Source organism: Rhodamnia argentea, chromosome 8 (genome assembly GCF_020921035.1).
Source record: "Rhodamnia argentea isolate NSW1041297 chromosome 8, ASM2092103v1, whole genome shotgun sequence".
NCBI classification, from domain to species: domain Eukaryota; kingdom Viridiplantae; phylum Streptophyta; class Magnoliopsida; order Myrtales; family Myrtaceae; genus Rhodamnia; species Rhodamnia argentea.
The window spans coordinates 21,988,509-22,007,679 of NC_063157.1; the positions used below are offsets into that span (position 1 = coordinate 21,988,509).

General features: G+C 39.2%; 1 non-coding gene and 1 pseudogene across 1 annotated transcript; one reads left to right on the forward strand and one right to left on the reverse strand.

The window, feature by feature from the left end:
* The window catches only part of LOC115748233, a 28,894-nt pseudogene extending 14,433 nt beyond the window's left edge, over nt 1–14,461 (reverse strand).
* LOC115748235 lies at nt 3,779–3,904 on the forward strand. Its single transcript, XR_004016203.1, has one exon. It is a non-coding gene; the product is annotated as a U6atac minor spliceosomal RNA (small nuclear RNA).
* Nucleotides 14,462–19,171: the final 4,710 nt, after the last annotated feature.

The following is a 19,171-nucleotide window of genomic DNA, read 5'->3' on the forward strand; positions in this document are numbered from 1 at the left end:
CATATCTTTCTCCCGAGCAACTAATCAAGTTTTTTTTTCAATGTCGGTCAAACAATCAATCAAGGTTTATCATACCTAGGAAATGTTATAAATGCCTTATAAAAAAAAATGGATCAAGGTGCATTTCCTTCCCCAATTCTTCTCTTTATCCATTTGGATAATTACCTATACCTCAAAAATATGTATATGAATTGTCTAAAACTCTAGCGAATGATGCAACATAATGATAACTTTGTTGTGTTAATAGTGTAACTGTCACATTGCATATATCTTTCTTGTGATTTGATAATATTACAGATTGTTTAAGTTTAATTTAATGTCTAAAATAGCCATATTTGGGCGGGGATCGTAAAATCTTGATGTTTGTTAACATCTCTATAGAGCCATCTTCAGCTCTTGAGTCGCTAATGTCTTTGCCATTTCTTGATAGAGTGAAATCATGTGAAATTCGAGTGCCTTGCCACCAAAGCCCCATGATCCCTACTGATTCTTGATTATAGATGTATATCCGGATTCTTGAAGACCCATAGGCTCCCTAAATTGTTGGACACCCACAAGTCCTTGGGATCTTCATTCGAGAAGGTAGCTGTGAAGAACTCTATCTCCCGGTGGTAATTTCTCATAAACTATTTTACTGTAAAGAAACTCTATTTCCTGGTAGTAATTTATCATGGACTATTTTAGGTAGTAACATATGGAGTAGATGAGAGCGAAGGGGTTTGTGCTGCATCTTTACCAACTAGCATGGGAAACGGGTTCCTTCTCCTTTTTATTGTGTTGCCGTTACTACCGAATAGTAGTAACTTATCCAAATTTTGAGGGAGTTGGCATTGGTCTTGTTCAAAGTACATTGAAGTTCTTACTTAAATTTGGACATGTCTCTCCACACTCGATACTCTCTCCCTCTCTCTATGTGTATGTCTAATCATAAGTTAGGGCTTATGCTCCATTTCTATAGGCATGATGGCATGGTAGCATTTCTATGATTCAAGGGTTATGATTTGGCTGGAATTCGTTATGGTTGCACAAGATATAGGTTCTAGAGCTGGAAAAGTGTAGTGCTTTGTATTCAATCACTTTAATCATGGAAACATAGTGATGGACAAAAGCATCCGGCCTTATGATGGTTCCACTCTGAGATGTGAGAGATATGAGGTTTTGTTTCTATCTTTCCTTGTGATAAGAGTAGCCAAGGAATGGATTAGTTATGATTAACCAAATTCAATACAAGATGATGGTTAGATTGTTCAACAAAGACAAGTAATGCAAATGTTTCGGTTAAATTAAACGGTGATTTGCCATTAAGTATTTATTTTTTTATATGAGCTTGTAATGAAATTGCTTGAGTTATTGGTGGGAACGAGGTATTCGTCTTTATCAACCTTTCCAATTCCACCCAATTCATTGAAATCATATCTAGGAATGCCTTACTTGAGACAAAACAAGGGAAATCTTCAAAGGCTGAATACCTAAATAGCACCGAAAGCGACATGTGACGCTCGACACGACACGTGATTTGTTGCTACCAACTGGTGCTACCGGAAGTGAGTACCTCATTAAACATGATGTCGATGGAGATGCCTATCTAGCTAGCCTCACCCTAGTTGATATACACATTAAGCTAAAAACTTCCCCCGCATACATTTCTAATTGATTTATGTATATCCGATTTCATAAGCTTGTTGACATGGCTCAGCTTAATCGTTAAATAGATTCCAAAACTTTTCTCCATGCATGCTAATGGTCATTTTTCTTCTATGTTCATGTGTTTTTCTTTCTATTGGGACATCAAAATATTTAAAGATAAATGCATTTATCTTTCAATACACGAATTTTATCGAATTTGGCTAAATTTTGATCAAACATAATATTTTCATCCGATCTCCGACTATCTCAATTTTTGTACCAACAGAATATCGGTAATCCAATAGTTTCAAAATGGTCAAAATATTTTTCTCGATGGTCATCCGTTTGTCGTGATTGGATATAATTAACTTAGATGATTAGTGCATCAAATATTTCTATTTCTGTGAAATCTCTATGTTTTTACATTGCGAATACTTAGGGTGAATGAGGTATGAACAATTCTATTACTATGTTATTTTGTTCATCTATTGTGCTACACTATTATTTCTCTGATTCTTCGGTTGTTCCACCAATTTTTTGACTCATGCACTTGTCTTTAGGACATTGGACAAGAACTAAAAGGTGTACTAAACCTTATTGTTCTCGTTGGGAGTAAGTGGGCCTCAATAAGCGGGGCAATAGGAGATAGGCTTGAAGAAACTAAAGTAAGTAATTGCTTTTACTATTGCGTTTGTCTATTTTTCCATATCTTTCTCCTAAGCAACTAATTATGTTTTTTTTCGATGTCCATCAAACAATCAATCAAATTTTATCATACCTAGGAAATGTTATAAATGCCTTATAAAAAAATGGATCAAGGTGCATTTCCTTCCCCAATTCTTCTTTTTATCCATTTGGATAATTACCTGTACCTCAAAAATTTATATATGAATTGTCTAAAACTCTAGCGAATGATGCAACATAATGATAACTTGGTTGTGTTAATAGTGTAACTGTCACATTGCATATATCCTTCTTGTGATTTGATAATATTGCGGATTGTTTAAACTTAATTTAATGTCCGAGATAGCCATATTTGGGTGGGGACCAGAAAATCTTGATGTTTGTTAACATCTCTCTAGAGCCTTCTTCAGCTCTCGAGTCACTTATATCTCTGTCATTTGTTGATAGAGTGAAATCATGCGAAATTTGAGTGCCTTGCCACCAAAGCCCCATGCTCCCTACTGATTCTTGATCATCGGTGTGTCTCCAGATTCTTGAAGACCCATGCACCCCCTAGATTGTCGGACACCCACAAGTCGTTCGGATCTTCGGTGGAGAAGGTAGTCGTAAAGAAGCTCTATCTCCTGGTGGTAATTTTCATGGACTATTTTGCTGTAAAGAAACTCTATATCCTAGCAATAATTTCTCATAGACTATTTTAGATAGTAACATCTGGAGGAGATGAGAGCGAAGGGGTTTGTGCTGCATCTTTACCAACTAGGATGGGAAATAGGTTCCTCCTCCTTTTTATTGTGTTGTCGTTGCCCTTGAATAGTAGTAACTTATCCAAATTTTGAGGGAGTTGGCGCTGGTCTTCTTTAAAGTACATTGAAGCTCTTGCTTAAATTTGGACATGTCTCTCCATACCCGACACTCTCTCCCTCTCTCTATATGTATGTCTGCATATAAGTTAGGGATTAATATTTTAGATAAATTTACATTTTGACTCATAATTTATTGAGAATGCTTAAATTTGACCTCGTATGTGTCGAACTGGTGTGTCGGGATGTTGGACTCGCATGTATGGATCGCCGATCACGTGATATGTTGGAGTGTTGAAGAGGATCGGACACGATACGGAGGCTCCCTGAGAATGTCAATGCTTCCTAGTTAAAGACACGTAAAGTGCCTTACACACGATAAATGTTGGTATATTAATGTAGATCAATATATGTCTTCATATGCATCCTCTTTCCCACTTATGGACAAATTGGACATGTGAATTTGTCCCTCAATTATGCGAAGTAATAGTTTCCGTACTAAGTTTTGCATAAGAATCTCGTCCGCTTGTTAAGGGCTTCTTATGGAGATTAATTGGAGGTCAAATCTTATATGAGATTGTATAAAAAATTTGAGGGTTAATACCATAGAAAACCCCAAACTGGTACACTTATGATAAATTTACTCTAAACTATTTTTTTTTTTGTAAGGGCTCTAAAGGAGAGATGGTTGGCATCTCCCCTGACAGGGACGGGAACAACCTTCGGGTTTACCTGTTAACCTACACTCTAAACTATTTTTTTAACTACAAAAAATCTCAAACTGGTATACTTATGACAAATTTACCCTAAAGTAGTACATCCGTGATAAATTTACCCTCCGTTAGTTTTTGATAAACTTAACTGTCAAATTGCTGAGTTTGATGACACGTGGCGGTTGGCGGGTATACTATTTTGGGATTTTTGCTCTCTGTTTGTCACAAGTTTATCAATTTAGGATTTTTCGTGATATTAAATCAATTTAATGTAGGGTAAATTTGTTACAAGTGTACCGGTTTAGGATTTTTGGTGGTCAAAAAAATAGTTTGGGGTAAATTTATCACGGATATACCAATTTAGGGTTTTTTATGGTAATAACTCAAAATTTAAAGTACCGTATGTTTAAGTATTTGAAGAGGAAAGAAACACTATATTGAAAGCCCACATTTATGATGAGTACATAATGCAGGAAAGAATCTTATGCATTTTGTTGGTAGTCAATCATTCCATATTTATGGTGAGCAATCTAATGCATTTGGCTATTCTCTTTTTAGGACATGGTTATGGTTTCGGGGTTCTTTTATTCTGATGCTTTGTTCCGTAATCTTCTTCTCTTCATTGTCGATCTGATTTTTTCTATTAATCTTTTTCTCCCCTTTGGTGTTGTTGATGATAGTGATCCAAAGAGCTGCAAGTTCGGGCGATTTTCATTTCTATTTTTGCTTGGGAAGATCATTTGAAATCTAATGCACAGCCCATCGCAAGAAGATAAGGATCCACACCAATACATATGTTCAATGTGTCATCTTCCAAGGAAAAATGGCACGCTTTTTCTTCAGTTCTACAGCAAAAGTTGAGGTTAAAATAATGACAGAAGAACTCTTACTCATCCCGAATCAGCATACCATTCTCAAGCAATGGCAATGACCAATCAACGAGACAAAGCAGCAAGAAGCTTGAAACCCTACAATGTTGCTACTTCACCAAAACTTCAACACCGTTAGATGCAACTTATTTTGGAAGTACTACAACAATCAATGAGGCAAGTCTTATCCAAACTCGAGCATGGGGCACCGGCTCTTCTATTGTCTCAGAGTAATAGGGAATCTTTCATCGTACACACCGGAATTTTCCAATTTAACAACGTGGGATTTGTAATTGTATATTCAAGACCCAGCAAAAAGTGCATGGAGTTGATTACTCGACCACAAAACAAACATAGAAACATTCCGATTCTTCCCATAGTCAAGTTAATTATTCTTCTCGAACTAATCAAGCGTCTTCAAAGACTGAGCTTTTTCCCCTTTTCCTCTTTTGTTTGACAGACCATGCTTAAAACCCCCAAACGGATTTGGGCATGTGGTGTCGATGATTAAGATTTATATTTATATCATGATGCGGCTAATATGTGCATAAGCCTTTAGCTTATCTCCTTCAAAAGATGATCCCGGATATGAAGAGTGGTTAGCCAACGACCATTCCGTTATGTCCCGGATCTTCAATTCCATGGAGCCCCGAATCTACGAGATTTTTGCATACTCCAACTCTACTCAAGCATTATGGGGTGCGTTAGTTGAAATGTATGGGCAACTTAGAAATGCCTCTCGAATTTTTGAAATCCATAAAGAATTGGCAAATTCTAGACAAGAAGAGAATCGATCGTTTACTTCTCATCTTGGAAATTTCAAAAAGAGGTGGGACGAGCTCCGACAAGACCGTCCCGCCACTCAATTCGTGGCCGATTATGTTCGCAGAGAGGAGAAAGATCTGATCTTTCAACTTTTGGCTAGCCTTCGGCCGTAATAAGATGATCTCAAACGGCAGATCCTAATGAGACATCACTTACCATCTCTCAACGAAGTCTGTGCCACGATTCAGGGCGAGGAAACCCGACGTCGGGTCATGAATCCAGCACCGACAAAGCTAAAAAGAACTGCTGAAATCTCGGCCCACAAAGTCGTAGCCAACAAACCAGTGGAGGCCGTCACCGGATTTGCCAAGGGAAAGACAAAGAAAACCGGTCGTTTCCATTGCGAACACTGTGATCGCGATGGTCACACCAAGGATCGTTGCTGGATTCTTCATCCTCATTTGCAAGTCGGCAAAGAGAAGGGGCCAAAAGAAAAATTTGCCGCTCAAAATGATCCAAATAACCCGACGGAATTCCAGGCCAAACTTGAGAATCTTGAAAATCAATTTCAGTTACTTTTGCAGAGTCAAGGATCCAACATTAAGACAATTGGATCAACCGGCTCATCTGTCGAATCAAGCCACATGGTACAAACTTACGGTAAGGTGTTCTTGACTCGGTTCAAAAGTCAGTTTGTTGTAGACACGGGTGCCTCTGACTATATGTTTAATTCTGATCAAATGATGGTTAAAATTTTCTCTAATGATTTCTCTCCTATTCTTGTTGCTAACGAAGCACGGGTTCCGACAGAAGGAACATGAAAATTCAAGATGTTGTCTAAGAGTTCTAATGCATTGATCGTACTCGATTTGTCTTCAAATCTATTGTCTATTAGTAAGTGTACAAAAGAATGGAATTGCAATGTCATTTTTTTTGCTTCAAAGGTAATATTTCAGGATTGCATTACCAAGAGGACGATTGGTGAAGAGAGGCTGCAGAATGGACTCTATGTCATAGATCAATACCCGGAGGCATTGAGTGCAATCCAAAATGCTAAGAAGACATCGGAACTATGGCATAGACGCATGGGTCATCCATCCGATAAGATTTTACGCATTCTCGATAAATCTTTATCTCATGATTCTAGTTCATGTGATTGTTGTCATTTCGCAAAACAACATAGACTTCCTTTTCCTAGGAGTACACATTTCTCCTCGGAATTATTTGATTTAATTCATTTTGATGTCTGGAGTGCTCCCATTGAGTCTCGAGATGGCTATAGATATTTCGTCTCCTTTATTGATGATAAGTCTCGCACTACATGGTTGTATCTACTCAAAACCAAAAGTAAGGTTCTTATTATTTTTCAGGAATTTTGTGCTATGATACAAAATTAGTTTAAGACAAACATAAAAGTGTTGCGCACTGATAATGGGACGGAATACACCAATCAAGCGTTTCAAGCGTACTTGCATAAATTGGGTATTGTCCATCGGACTTCATGTGTTGGGACGCCCCAACGGAATGGCACAACAGAGAGGAAAAATCGTCATCTTCTAGAAGTGACTCGGGCCTTACTCTTTTCGGGGAATATACCGAAAACATATTGGAGTGACTTTGTTCTCACCGGTTGCTATATTATTAATCGGATCCCTAGCCGAGTGCTTGATTACAAGATTCCGATAAAAATTTTATATAGAAGGAAGTTTAATATCTCACATTTGAGGGTTTTTGGCAGTACATGCTACATTCACTCGAACAATGGCAAACTCGATCCTCATGCTCAGAAGTGTGTATTTGTGGGCTATTCTTCAGCTAAAAAGAGATACAAGTGTTACGAGCCCACCACAAAGCGCCTCTATATATCCCGTGATGTTTACTTTGATGAGACTAATATGTATTATTTTGATAGGAATCAACTTCGGGAGGAGTACACCGAAGTCTCAACATATTATGGAGAAGTTGCTCCTATCCCTATTGGCGTTTCACCTATGGTATCCACGAATGTACCCAATTCAGAAACAACTATTAGAGGACAATCAGAACATGACACGTAGCTCCAGCAAAATCCAAAGCCAATTGTTGAAACTCACTCTGGGGAAGAAATCATGATAGAAGAATTACCTGGAGCATCTTCACCACCAGTTCGTCAATCTACAAGGATTTCTAAGCCCTCTACTAGACTCGGAGATTTTACTACGTATCATACAGTGCAGTATCCCATCCAAGATCGTGTCAATTATGATAAAATTTCTCATCGGTTTTGGAGTTTCTTATCTACTCTTGAAAGTTCAAAAGAACCCAAAAGTTATGAAGAAGCCAAACTTCAATCGGTTTGGATTCTTGCTATGAAGGAGGAACTTCGGGCGCTTGATCAAAATCATACTTGGGATATGGTGCGATTACACGATGGAAAGCGTTCTGTTAGTTGTCGTTGGATTTACAAGATTAAATACAATAGTGATAGCCCAGTGGAAAGGTATAAAGCCCGGCTCATAGCTAAAGGCTATACCCAGGTTTGTGGAATTGACTACAAGGAGACATTTGCTCCGGTTGTGAAGATGAATACGGTTCGTGTTCTCATGTCTGTTGTAGTTAATCATGGGTGGTCACTTTGTCAAACGGACGTAAAAAATGCTTTTTTGCATGGAGACTGTCGCGACCCGCCTTCGGCCTCCCGCGAGGGTCCGGCGGGTTTAGAGGTATTGCCATAGATCAATGGCGTGGACTCTCCCAAGTCCTACCTCGCGTGACATTGGATTCATTTTATTGATTAGCAAATTAAAATGCTATTAAGAGTCGCCACTAGCCTATTGGGGTCGGCTAGAAACCAATCGAGACACGGGAGGGTTATCTCGATTCCTACGCAACAAGAGCTTCTAAGTTCGGGGACTTGTTTACGCTAATTAGAAAATTAGCGCCCTTTCGGTACCTAACCAGTTGATATTTCCTAAGGTGACCACACATTTTGCATATCATTTTAAGCTCATCGGGTATCTAACCAGTACTAAATGATCATGCATAATGTTTTTCTATCATTTCGTGCAATTACCTATTTATCCTTAACCTAGCATATAGGGAAAGCGATTAACGTGCAATTTTTCAAAAGACAGTATTATAAACACTCAATCGGGTAAATATGCCAAATAAAGATCGGGATAAGCACATGCAGACCAAATCTATGATGGCGATATTTAGACAAACAATTTCGACGCGAAGGTCGAATTACAACGATTATTAGACCGGGATGGGCATCGGTCTTCAATCAACACCAATTTCGGGCTTAAAATTCACATTAGGGGTAAAAAGGTCAAAGAAACCATTTTTTTAATTTTCTGAAATTTTTCTGATTTTTTTGAATTTTTATTTATTTTTTTGATTTTTTGATTTTTTTTTATTAATTATTAATTATTATTATTATTATTTTAATTAAAGGGCACCGGGCCCGGATCGGGTTCTCGGACCCGGACCTGGATCAGGTCGTCGGGCCCGATCCGGTTCGCGGGAGAGACCCAAACCCGGGCCCGGAGGACACAAAAGGGTTGGGGCCCAATTCTCTTTGTTTTAACTCAATTGGGCTCCCAAATTTCTGGCCCACTTTCCAGCAACCAAATCAACATGGACCCAAGAGCTTCTTTTTTTCTCACGCCAGCCCAACCGAACAAACCCACGCGGGCCATGACCAGCCCCTTTCTCGAACAAAACAGCCCGGCCCAGACTCCTTTATTTTCCTCCTTAGCAGCCCAACCTCTCTTCTTCTTTTATTTTTTTTTTTTTATGCCAGCCCAATCCTCTCTTCTTTTCTCCACTTGAGCCCAATCTCCTTTTCTTCAATCCACCAGCCAGCCTCCCATTTCTTTTTACTCAATCTCAGCCCACTCAAGTAGCCCAAACGACCTAAAAAATAGACATGGGAAGGCTTGCTCGGGCTACTATTCAATCATCTTCCTCCTTGCGCCGCGACGTCTTCTTTTCTTTTTTGCAACCGGAACGGCGACTTTGCTCTTCCGGCCATGACTAAAACCGACGCCGCCGGTCCGAGTCGCCACCCGCGTTGTCACTTGGTTCGAGCTTGCGGTCGTCTCCGGACCTCGCGTCACCTTCGTTCGGACTCGCGTCGCCTAAGTTCGGACTCGCGTCGCCTAAACCCGAGCTCGCGTCGCCTTCGTTCGAAGGCGCGTCGCCTACGTTCGGACTCGCGTCGCCTAAGTTCGGACTCGCGTTGCCATTGTTCGGACTCGCGTCGCCTAAACCCGAGCTCGCGTCGCCTTCGTTCGGACTCGCGTCGCCTAAGTTCGGACTCGCGTCGCCTAAGTTCGGACTCGTGTCGCCTAAGCCCGAGCTCGAGTCGCTTCTGCACCTGTCGGGGCTCGCTCATCACACTACTGGCAGGTCACGCTCCAACGAGCCTTCTCACCAAAGACGCTTAGGTCTGTTCAAGATGCCGCTGCCTAAAGACGGGCCCCAAACTCCGCTCTTCCTTGCCGCCTTAGTCGATCTCGCATTTGCCCGCACGAGTCCTTTTTTTTTTTTTAAACGGAGTAAAGCACCCCAATAGCCTCCGCGAGGTGACGTTTGAACCAGTCCAACTTCGGTAGGATCTTCCGCGAATCAAAGACTTTCACTAGCGATCTCCCGAAGAATAGCCCGACGCTAAACCGGCGGTCTTCATACTCGACACGGACCGCCGAATCGACATCGCTCAAGCTCCCGTCAAGCCACCACTTATGGTTCAAGCCTCCTCATGCGTCGGAATCCTACTAGCCCTTGAACCACTTAACCAGGCCCGTCCCCCACAAAGAAACTCCAACGGAACACCACGATCCTCCGTAAAACCGAAGACCACCGACAACCGGTTCGACGAAGGCTCAAGATTATCACAGCTATTCCATCTCGCACAACCGAAACTCTCTGAATCGTTATTCACTCAAAAGACTACCCACAGTTGAATGTAGACCGGGACCGTAAACTAATTTATCAAGACTAACGGGTATGCACGAGTAATGAACTAAGAAAATGGACCGGAAACTTGAAACCGGACATGGGTGGTCAATCTAAAGCGAACCAACGGCTCAACAAAGCAGCATCCACGGTAGCCAAGACGACACCGAAACCCAAGGCTCGCCGGTCCGAGAAATCGAGTTCTCGGCCCGGCGAGCCCGGGATCGAAACGGGGCAACCAAACCTAAGAGAGCACGCCAACCTTTTCGTACGAAGTCACGCGTTCGCGGGTGAGTTCCCGGAGATCGATTGCTCTGTTCTCCCTCTTTCTGAGCGTCCTCTGAACCGCCTCCAAAGCCTCGTTGTTTCCTCCCCTTTCTGCAACGCACCCCTTCTTCTTGGTGTCCCCGAACGAATCAACCGAGGGCCCGCCCTCTCTCCTTCCTTTTATGCACGTTGCCTCCTTCCCCAAGTTTTTTTTGTGCGGATGACAATGAGTGATGTGTGTGAAAAGTGACCGTGAATTTGTGTGGCTGTAAATGAGTGAAGGAGAAAGTGACGTGAATAAAGTGAAAGAGAGTGACGTGAGAGTGGGCTGGTGCAAGAAACACACGTGAGAAAGGCAAATAGCACAAGAAGAAATAAGAAGGAGAGGAAAGAAAAAGACTTGGGCCGAATGAATCAATAGTGGGCCAGTAGACAAAGAGAAGAAAATGGAGTGACAAGGAGAATTGCCCAACCGGGTCACACTATCCGGGTTTCGCCTGCGCGAGCTCGGATCCAACCGGTCCGATCTGATTTTATTTCTTTTTTTTTTCTTTCTTCTTTTTCTTTTAAAATTCATTATGTATATATATATATATATATTTTACTTTTTCTATTTTGCAATAAGATAAAAATAAATTAGACGTATTCTTATTTAACGAATAATAATAATAATAATAATAATAATAATAATAATAATAACAACAACAATATGAGATCACCAAAATTAGGTGTCAACAGAGACCTTGAAGAAGTGTATATGGATCTTCCCCCTGGCCATGCTTTGCATAACGAAGAAAGGATGGTTTGCAAATTAAGGAAGTCCATCTACGGACTCAAGCGATCTCCTCGAGCATGGTTTGGCAAGCTCGGTGGTGCACTTACAAAGTTTGGATTTGTACGAAGTATGGACGACTCATCAATGTTTACTAAATCTGATGAAGGTGGTATTGTCATACTACTCGTCTACGTTGATGATATTGTTATCACTGGAAGCAATAAATCTGGGATTGGTGCTCTCAAACAGTAACTTCACCGAGAATTTGATATCAAAGATCTCGGAAAGCTAAGGTATTTCTTAGGAATTGAAGTAGCCAGCTCTTACAATGGTATGTTTCTATCGCAGAGAAAGTACATTCTAGACTTGTTAACGGAAACGGGGAAAATGGGGGCCAAACTAGCAAATGTTCCTATGGATTATAGTAGTAAGTTTGAAAATGACAATACTCCCGTGAAAGACATAGGACCGTTTCAACGTCTCATAGGTAGGTTGATTTACTTGACTATTACTCGACCCAATATTACTTATGCAGTTAGCTACATAAGTCAATTCATGCAAAATCCAACTCAAGGACATTTGGATTTGGTTGATCGATTGCTAAGATACTTGAAAGCTACACGAGGAAGGGGTATTTTTATGAAGAACAACGGGCATATAGATATTGTTGGGTATGTAGACGCAGATTGGGTAGGAAGCCCCAATGATAGGAAGTCCACTACGGGCTTCTGCACCTTCGTAGGAGGTAATATTGTTAATTGGAAAAGTAAAAAGCAAAATGTTGTTGCCCGCTCAAGTGCTGAAGCAGAATATCGAGCAATAGCTACCACTACTAGTGAGGTAGTTGGCTGCAACTTCTTCTCCAGGAATTGGGATGCAAACCAAGAACGTCACCTATGAAGTTGTTTTGCGATAATCAAGCTGCGGCTCATATCGCCTCAAATCCCGTGTTCCATGAAAGAACAAAGTACATTGAGGTGGACTGCCATTTTGTACGGGAAAAAGTTCAAGATAACACTATTGAAACTCCCTATGTTCGTAGCGAAGATCGGTTGGTCGATGTTTTTACCAAAGCCCTTGCTAAAGGACCGTTTCAAGACATGGTGAACAAGTTGACCTCTGATGATATCTTCGATACAACTTGAGGGGGAGTGTTGACCAAATCAACAGGATCCTCCTAGTTTGGTAATAAAAGATTATAGGAGATTTTTCCTGATTTGATTGTTATGGTTGTTACTTTGTATATTCCCTTAATTTCGGTAATTAATTATGAACTTCTATCAATAAAAGTGCAGTTCCTCTCTCAAAGAATGACATAACTTTGAGAGAGGATTCCTGAGGACGTAGGCTTGCTTAAGCCAAACCTCGTTAAAATTGCGTTTGAGTTCTTTTCTTCTAAATTCATCAGTTTTGGACTAAATTAGCTAAATTAATAAGTTGATGATTAAATTGATCATCGTATAATAAATTTAGGACTTTTTGAATAATTTTTCTAATGTGTTTCAGTATACTACATGCTTTGATAACATTAGTGAGACAACACATGACTGATAAAATCCACTGCAACACATGAATGACACCCAAAATAAGCCAAACGGCATCACCTCTTATGACAAGGAAGTTGGCCTAGGTAGCCGAATCATGGGCAATAGAATAGTCCCTAATTTCACGTGGGCTTGGTTGACATGTGGCATTACAACGTCCCCTTTTCCAAAAAAGAGAAGTACCAAAAAAAATATCTTAAATTTATTACATTCGTATCAATTTATTTTTAAACCTTTTAATTGAACTAATTTCTAGATAAAAAAAATTGAACCAATTTAATTGTAAAACTTTCCACATTTATATTAATAGAGTACATTCGGATAAATTAGGGCGGAAATTTCTAACGTGAACGCCAGCTATCCAATGTGGAACGACTAGCGTTGATGAAGATATTTTTAATAATTTTTTTTTAAATTTTTCCTCTTTTGTTTCCATGGCTCATGCCAACACCGAGTTGTAACAATCTTAATCAAGCTAAATTTCAAATGTCTAAAGATCCAAACAACAAAGTTTATTGAGTGATAGATATTTTGGAAAAGTGTCAAAAAATTCATAAATTTATTGCATTTGTGTTGTTTCAGTCCTAAACTTTAGTCTTAAACATTTTGCATTTGTGCCAATTGAGTCCATCCATTCAATTTTGGCCAGCAATCACCGACGTAAACGCCGATCGTCCTACGTGCCATGGATGATGCTGACTTGACACTCTTTTAAATTTTTTTTTTTGTTTGTGCTTTCTCTTTTCTTTGCTATTTTTTTTTTTTCTGATTGAGGGTCCGGGGCCAACCCCTACTGGTCATAAACGAGGGCTAGCAAACCTTGCCGGCACTAGGCGGAGGTCCGAGAGCCCTCGACCAATGCCAGCAAGGGTCGAGAGTCGTTGGCCATGTTACTTAGGACAACCGACATTTACGGCAGCGATTTTCGATCAAAATTAGACGGGTGGACTCAATTGAAATAAATACAAAAGATTTAAGGCTAAATTGGCATAATTAAAGGATTTAGGACTAAAATGGCACCAATATAATAGGTGGAGAACTTTTTTGAAACTTATCCAAATCCTGTAGCATCAGTCAGTTTTTTTCTTTCTTGTTTTTAGGTCTTCAGATTCAAAAAGAGATTTCACGTGTAAGAATAAACATTTCTTTAGTTACCCCTTAATCGGGAGAGAGAGGAGGATTGATATCACCAAATAGATATCTGAAAAATGCTTCAAAGCTGAGGCCCTTCCCGTGAAGTATGTTGAGATGCTTGAGCTTACGCAGACTGTCCTCTATGACCTGTGCACCCTCTCTCGTGGCACTCTCTTCCATCTGAACTTCGATCAAGAACCTTTGGAGATGATCGACGGTCATGATCCCGCTCTTCTCCAAAATATTGCACGAACAGGCTCTTGATCTCGTCCGGCGCTTCCGCCGAGTGGAGTTTGAACCTCCTGCGGTAGCAGAAGCACGCTCGGTAGGTTTGTTTCGACATGGGTTTCGCAGGAAAGGATGCTCTTTGGTCGATATACTGTGAAGACAACAGAAGAAGAACAAGAACAAGAGCAAGAAAAATAAGTGTTAATGTTGGAGTCGACGATGAAGGACCCTTCTCTTTTCTCTTGTGTCTTGAAGTGGCCAGCTAACATAGTAATGGCCACAGGTGGGCGAAAAAAAGGAACCACTAAATCAAAAATGATATAGAGTACAATAGATTAATCCTACAATCTATAGTTAATCATCATTAACTCATATTAACAAAGAGATGGTGTTCAACGAAAGCTCAATCTCCTTCTTCGACCCTATCTTAGTCGTAATAATAGGGCGGCGTAAAACCTAACTTTCCAATGATTGAACTATCTTCCATTATTCTACTATGCATATTCTTGAAAAGGCAACTTGACTTTTTCAAAAGTTGGTCGAACCGGATAAAAAATCCGAATTAAGGACAAAGCCTAGTTGGACGAAAAGATATTGGCATAATCTAAAGCACAAAGTAATCTCCCTTCAATGACATCTTTAGAGTTGCCGTACAGCGGTTCGCCGTCTCTATTAGAAGTTCATTTTATTTGTTTATAGGATTAATACCATAAAAAATTCCAAACTGATACATATATGATAAATTTACCCTAAATTATTTTTTCGATAAAAAAAATTTTAAACCAAGACACCCGTGACAAATTTACCACAAACGCGCGCTCCAAACTAAAATTTTGTTACCATCAATAATCCCAAATTGCTATACATGTGAAAAAGTTAACTTTCGTTAGTTTCCGTTAAATTGGGTTAATACAACAAAAAAACACCATTAAACCGATACATCTATAACAAAAAAAAGAGTAAAAACCCCAAGCTGGCATATTTGTCAACTGCCACGCATCATCCAACTTAACAATTTGATGGTAAAATTTAAAGAAAAACTAAAGGAGAGTAAATTTGTTACAAATGTACTCGTTTGGGCTAAATTTGTCACTGGTGAACCGGTTTGCGATTTTTTATGGTAAAAAAAATAGTTTGTGGTAAATTTATTACATATGTACCGGTTTAGATTTTTTTGTGGTAAAAAAAATAGTTTGGGATAAATTTGTCACGGATGTACTAAGTTAACATTTTTCATGGTATTAATCCTTATTTATAATCATAAAAGTGCAATTTCCTTAGTAACGTTTCATAGTTGACTTCCAGGTGAGAATGAGAAATATGACTGGAAGGAACAATTCTAACGTGATCGTCCAACTAATTTCGAATGGACATCTAACCACCAAAGTGATTAGGGCAAGGCTTTCATATTGACCATATCAAAGAAGAGAGCCGCTTCCTTATGCAGCACCAGCACCAGCACCAGCACTGGTCAATATAATGTGTACGAGTACTGTTTTCAGGCATAGAAGGAAGAGAGCTTAATGAGAAAGTTTAGCGGTCCATTTTATTACATTCTTTAGGCGAGTGGTATTAGTCCGAAAAGAAGAAGATGGTTTCATAATGTCGGTCGAAAAAGAAGATGAAGAAAACGACAGTTTTACGTTATTGTCAGTTCCATGCAAAGCGAATGTCCCTACTGACCAAAGCCTGGGATCGACCAAGACCCGCCCAATCACAAAACAGGGACTTAACATGATGCAAATAGGACGAAAAAGAAGACCTGAGAAACAAGTATTTTTCTCACGATAAGGTCCTCCTCAGTATAGGTGAACAAAAATGATCGATCACACCAGAAACTACCCGAACCGACGGATTTGATCCTGTTCTGAAGGTCACCGGACTGGTCCCCAATTCTTCAAGTTGGGACCGATGTCCGGGCGGTTCCGCTCCCTTTTCTGAGGAGAACCAAATCAATGAACCGCTCATTCTAACCAATAAAATTTTGTTTTTTAAATTCACAACTTAATTATGACCGGAAAAAAAAAGCTAACCTAACCTAATATTCCAGAAGCTCGCGTTCCGAGTAGAGGGAGAGATACTGAGGTGCACATCATTAGATTCTTTGCTTTGTGTTGTTTTCCCATGGTTCTTGGATTTAAATGTCTGTTTGTTGCTAGCTCCTTTTGTCAGCTGATGAACCACCGTAAGAAGTAAGAACCATCGTAAATCCATGTGTGATCAGAAAGTTATGAACCACCATAATTATCGATTTTATTGGACAGCTCGAGAACCGGATCGAACCACTGGTCCAGTCCTCGATTTCGAAAATTGAGAAGTTGGGCCACCGATACGGTCCTCAATTCCGGAGGGAACCGAACCATCCCAGACGACACTCGCCCCTACTCCTTGGTTTGCAAAAATTTAGGTCGAATTTCAATTCTGATACAAACTATTTTTTCTTTGAAAAGGAAACATCCATTTTCACTCTAGTCCTAAATTTGCTTTGTGTCCAAACATCGCCCTTGATTTTTCCAAAATTAGCTACATCAAGAGACCGCTATTGTACCACCCACCTAGGTGGCGCCGCTGGAGCGCGCACTCTTCCTCTCGCAAAAGGTCGAGTGTTCAAATCCCGGGTATCGTAGGGTGACTTACCCAGTGGCACGTGTGTGGTGGCTAGCACATGTTGCCCCCACGATTTACCCCCCGGTTGTCGGCCGTGCGGGGGTTCCCCGGGTCACCAAAAAAAAAAAAAAGACCGCTATTGTTGCAAACAAAGGTGGTGGTGTTGGTGAATACGTATGTTTTGCTAATGAACTTCTAAGTAGCACTGATGCTAATAATTTTTAAAAAAAAATTAGTGGCAAGCTTTGCATGCGGGGCATATTTGGGACTATAGTGAAAATTTATGTTTTTTTAGACAAAAAAGTTTGAATACCACGAAAAATCCGAAATTGATACACTTGTCAAATTTTACACTTGCGACAAATATATCCCAAACTATTTTTTAACCACGAAAACTCCAAACCGGTACACCTATGATAAATTTACCCAAACTAATACATCTATGACAAATTTACCATCCGTTAATTTTCGTTAAATCTAATTGTTAAAGTGCTAAGTTGTATGACACTTGGCTATTGATGGGTGTATCAGCTTAGGGTTTTTACCCTATGTTTTTCACAGGTGTATCGGTTTAGAATTTTTCATGGTATTAATCTAATTTAACATGAGGTAAATTTGTTATATGTGTACCAGTTTGAGATTTTTTGTGGTCAAAAAAATTAATTTAGAATAAATTTGTCACAAGTGTACTAATTTAGGGTTTTTGATGGTAAAAAAAAGTTTGGAGTAAATTTGTCACAACTGAACCAATTTATGATTTTTCATGATAAAAAAAATAGTTTGAGGTAATTGGAGCCAAAATTGTGATTGGACTTAAAGTTGGAGGTTTTTTTAGGAAATTAAGTCCGATAGAAAATGATTGCTGAATCTGGCCCATGAAGGAAAGAAAATGACTTTTGAAAAAGAAAGGAAAAAGAAGGACTAATATGGGAAATGAGGGTCAAGATCAAAAAATCCCAAACTAGTATTACTCCAAACTAAATTTTCGTATAAGAAATATCGAAAACCAGTATATCCATGCCACAATTATCCTAAGTTAATTTTATGGTCATAAAAAATTATCAAACCGGTATATTCATGTCTTGCTTACCTCCAAATTAATTTTCGTGTCACAAAAAAATAGGGATTGTAGTAGATTCCGAAAGTTGAGGGAGCTCTTAGGGCAATATTAGCAAATTTCCCAATCTAAGATTTTGGTGATATGAGATAAATGTGATCTTGATATATCGGTTTGAGATTTTTAACAACTTGAAAATTGGTTTAGAGTAAATGTGTCATGAGCATACCTAAGATTTTTTTATGGTATTAACCAGTAGATGTATGCACAAAGCATTTTTTTTTTTTTTTGGTAAAATATAGAGTAAAAATTTCAATAGTCAAGAATTTGACGCAAAGGAATAGTAACAGGAAACTTTTTCTCAAAGATATACTGAAAATTGATTGAAAATTTTGTCGATTACATAAGGTGGGCGTCCTTTATATAGATAGGACCCCTTAAAAGATTATATACGAATCAAATCTAATCCTAATCAAATAAGAATCAAATCTAAATCAATAGAATTTAAATCAAATATCGCGATCGGATATATCACAAAGTTGCCTAAAATAGAAAACCGCTCGAAAACCTATCTAAACGACTCCGAAATGCGAAAATTCATCATATATCACAGCAAAGTAGTGAGTATTGATCAGAAGGCCGTTTCGCTTCAACCGATCAAATTTGAGCACAATCCAAGGTTGCCTGCCCCAAATCGGTGAAATCTAACCGATTTCTGACGTTCACGTTCTTCCAAAAAATCACACACCGGTTGTTCTATATCAAAATTGCATACATGAAGTAACTACAATCAGCTCTCCTAAACATAAGCAAGAATGACACAAATAATCGATGAACTTTGATCCAATGTGCAATGTGGCCTCGAAACTTTAAATTTGTTCAATGTGCCCCTGAATTTTAGCACAATGTACGATATCATCCCCGAAAGTTTAATTTGTTCAATGTGGCCTCTAGGTTTTTGGTTTATATTCAATTTAATCCCTAGACTGTATGAAAATATTAATTGTTGTCCTTTCATTAATTCATGTTTATGGACGACATTAAACATTCTTATACAGTCCACGGTTTAAATTGAACATGTACCAAAAACTCAAGGACCATATTAAATAAATTAAAAGTTCATAGATGAAATTGCATATTGAGATAAAGTTCAAAGGCCAC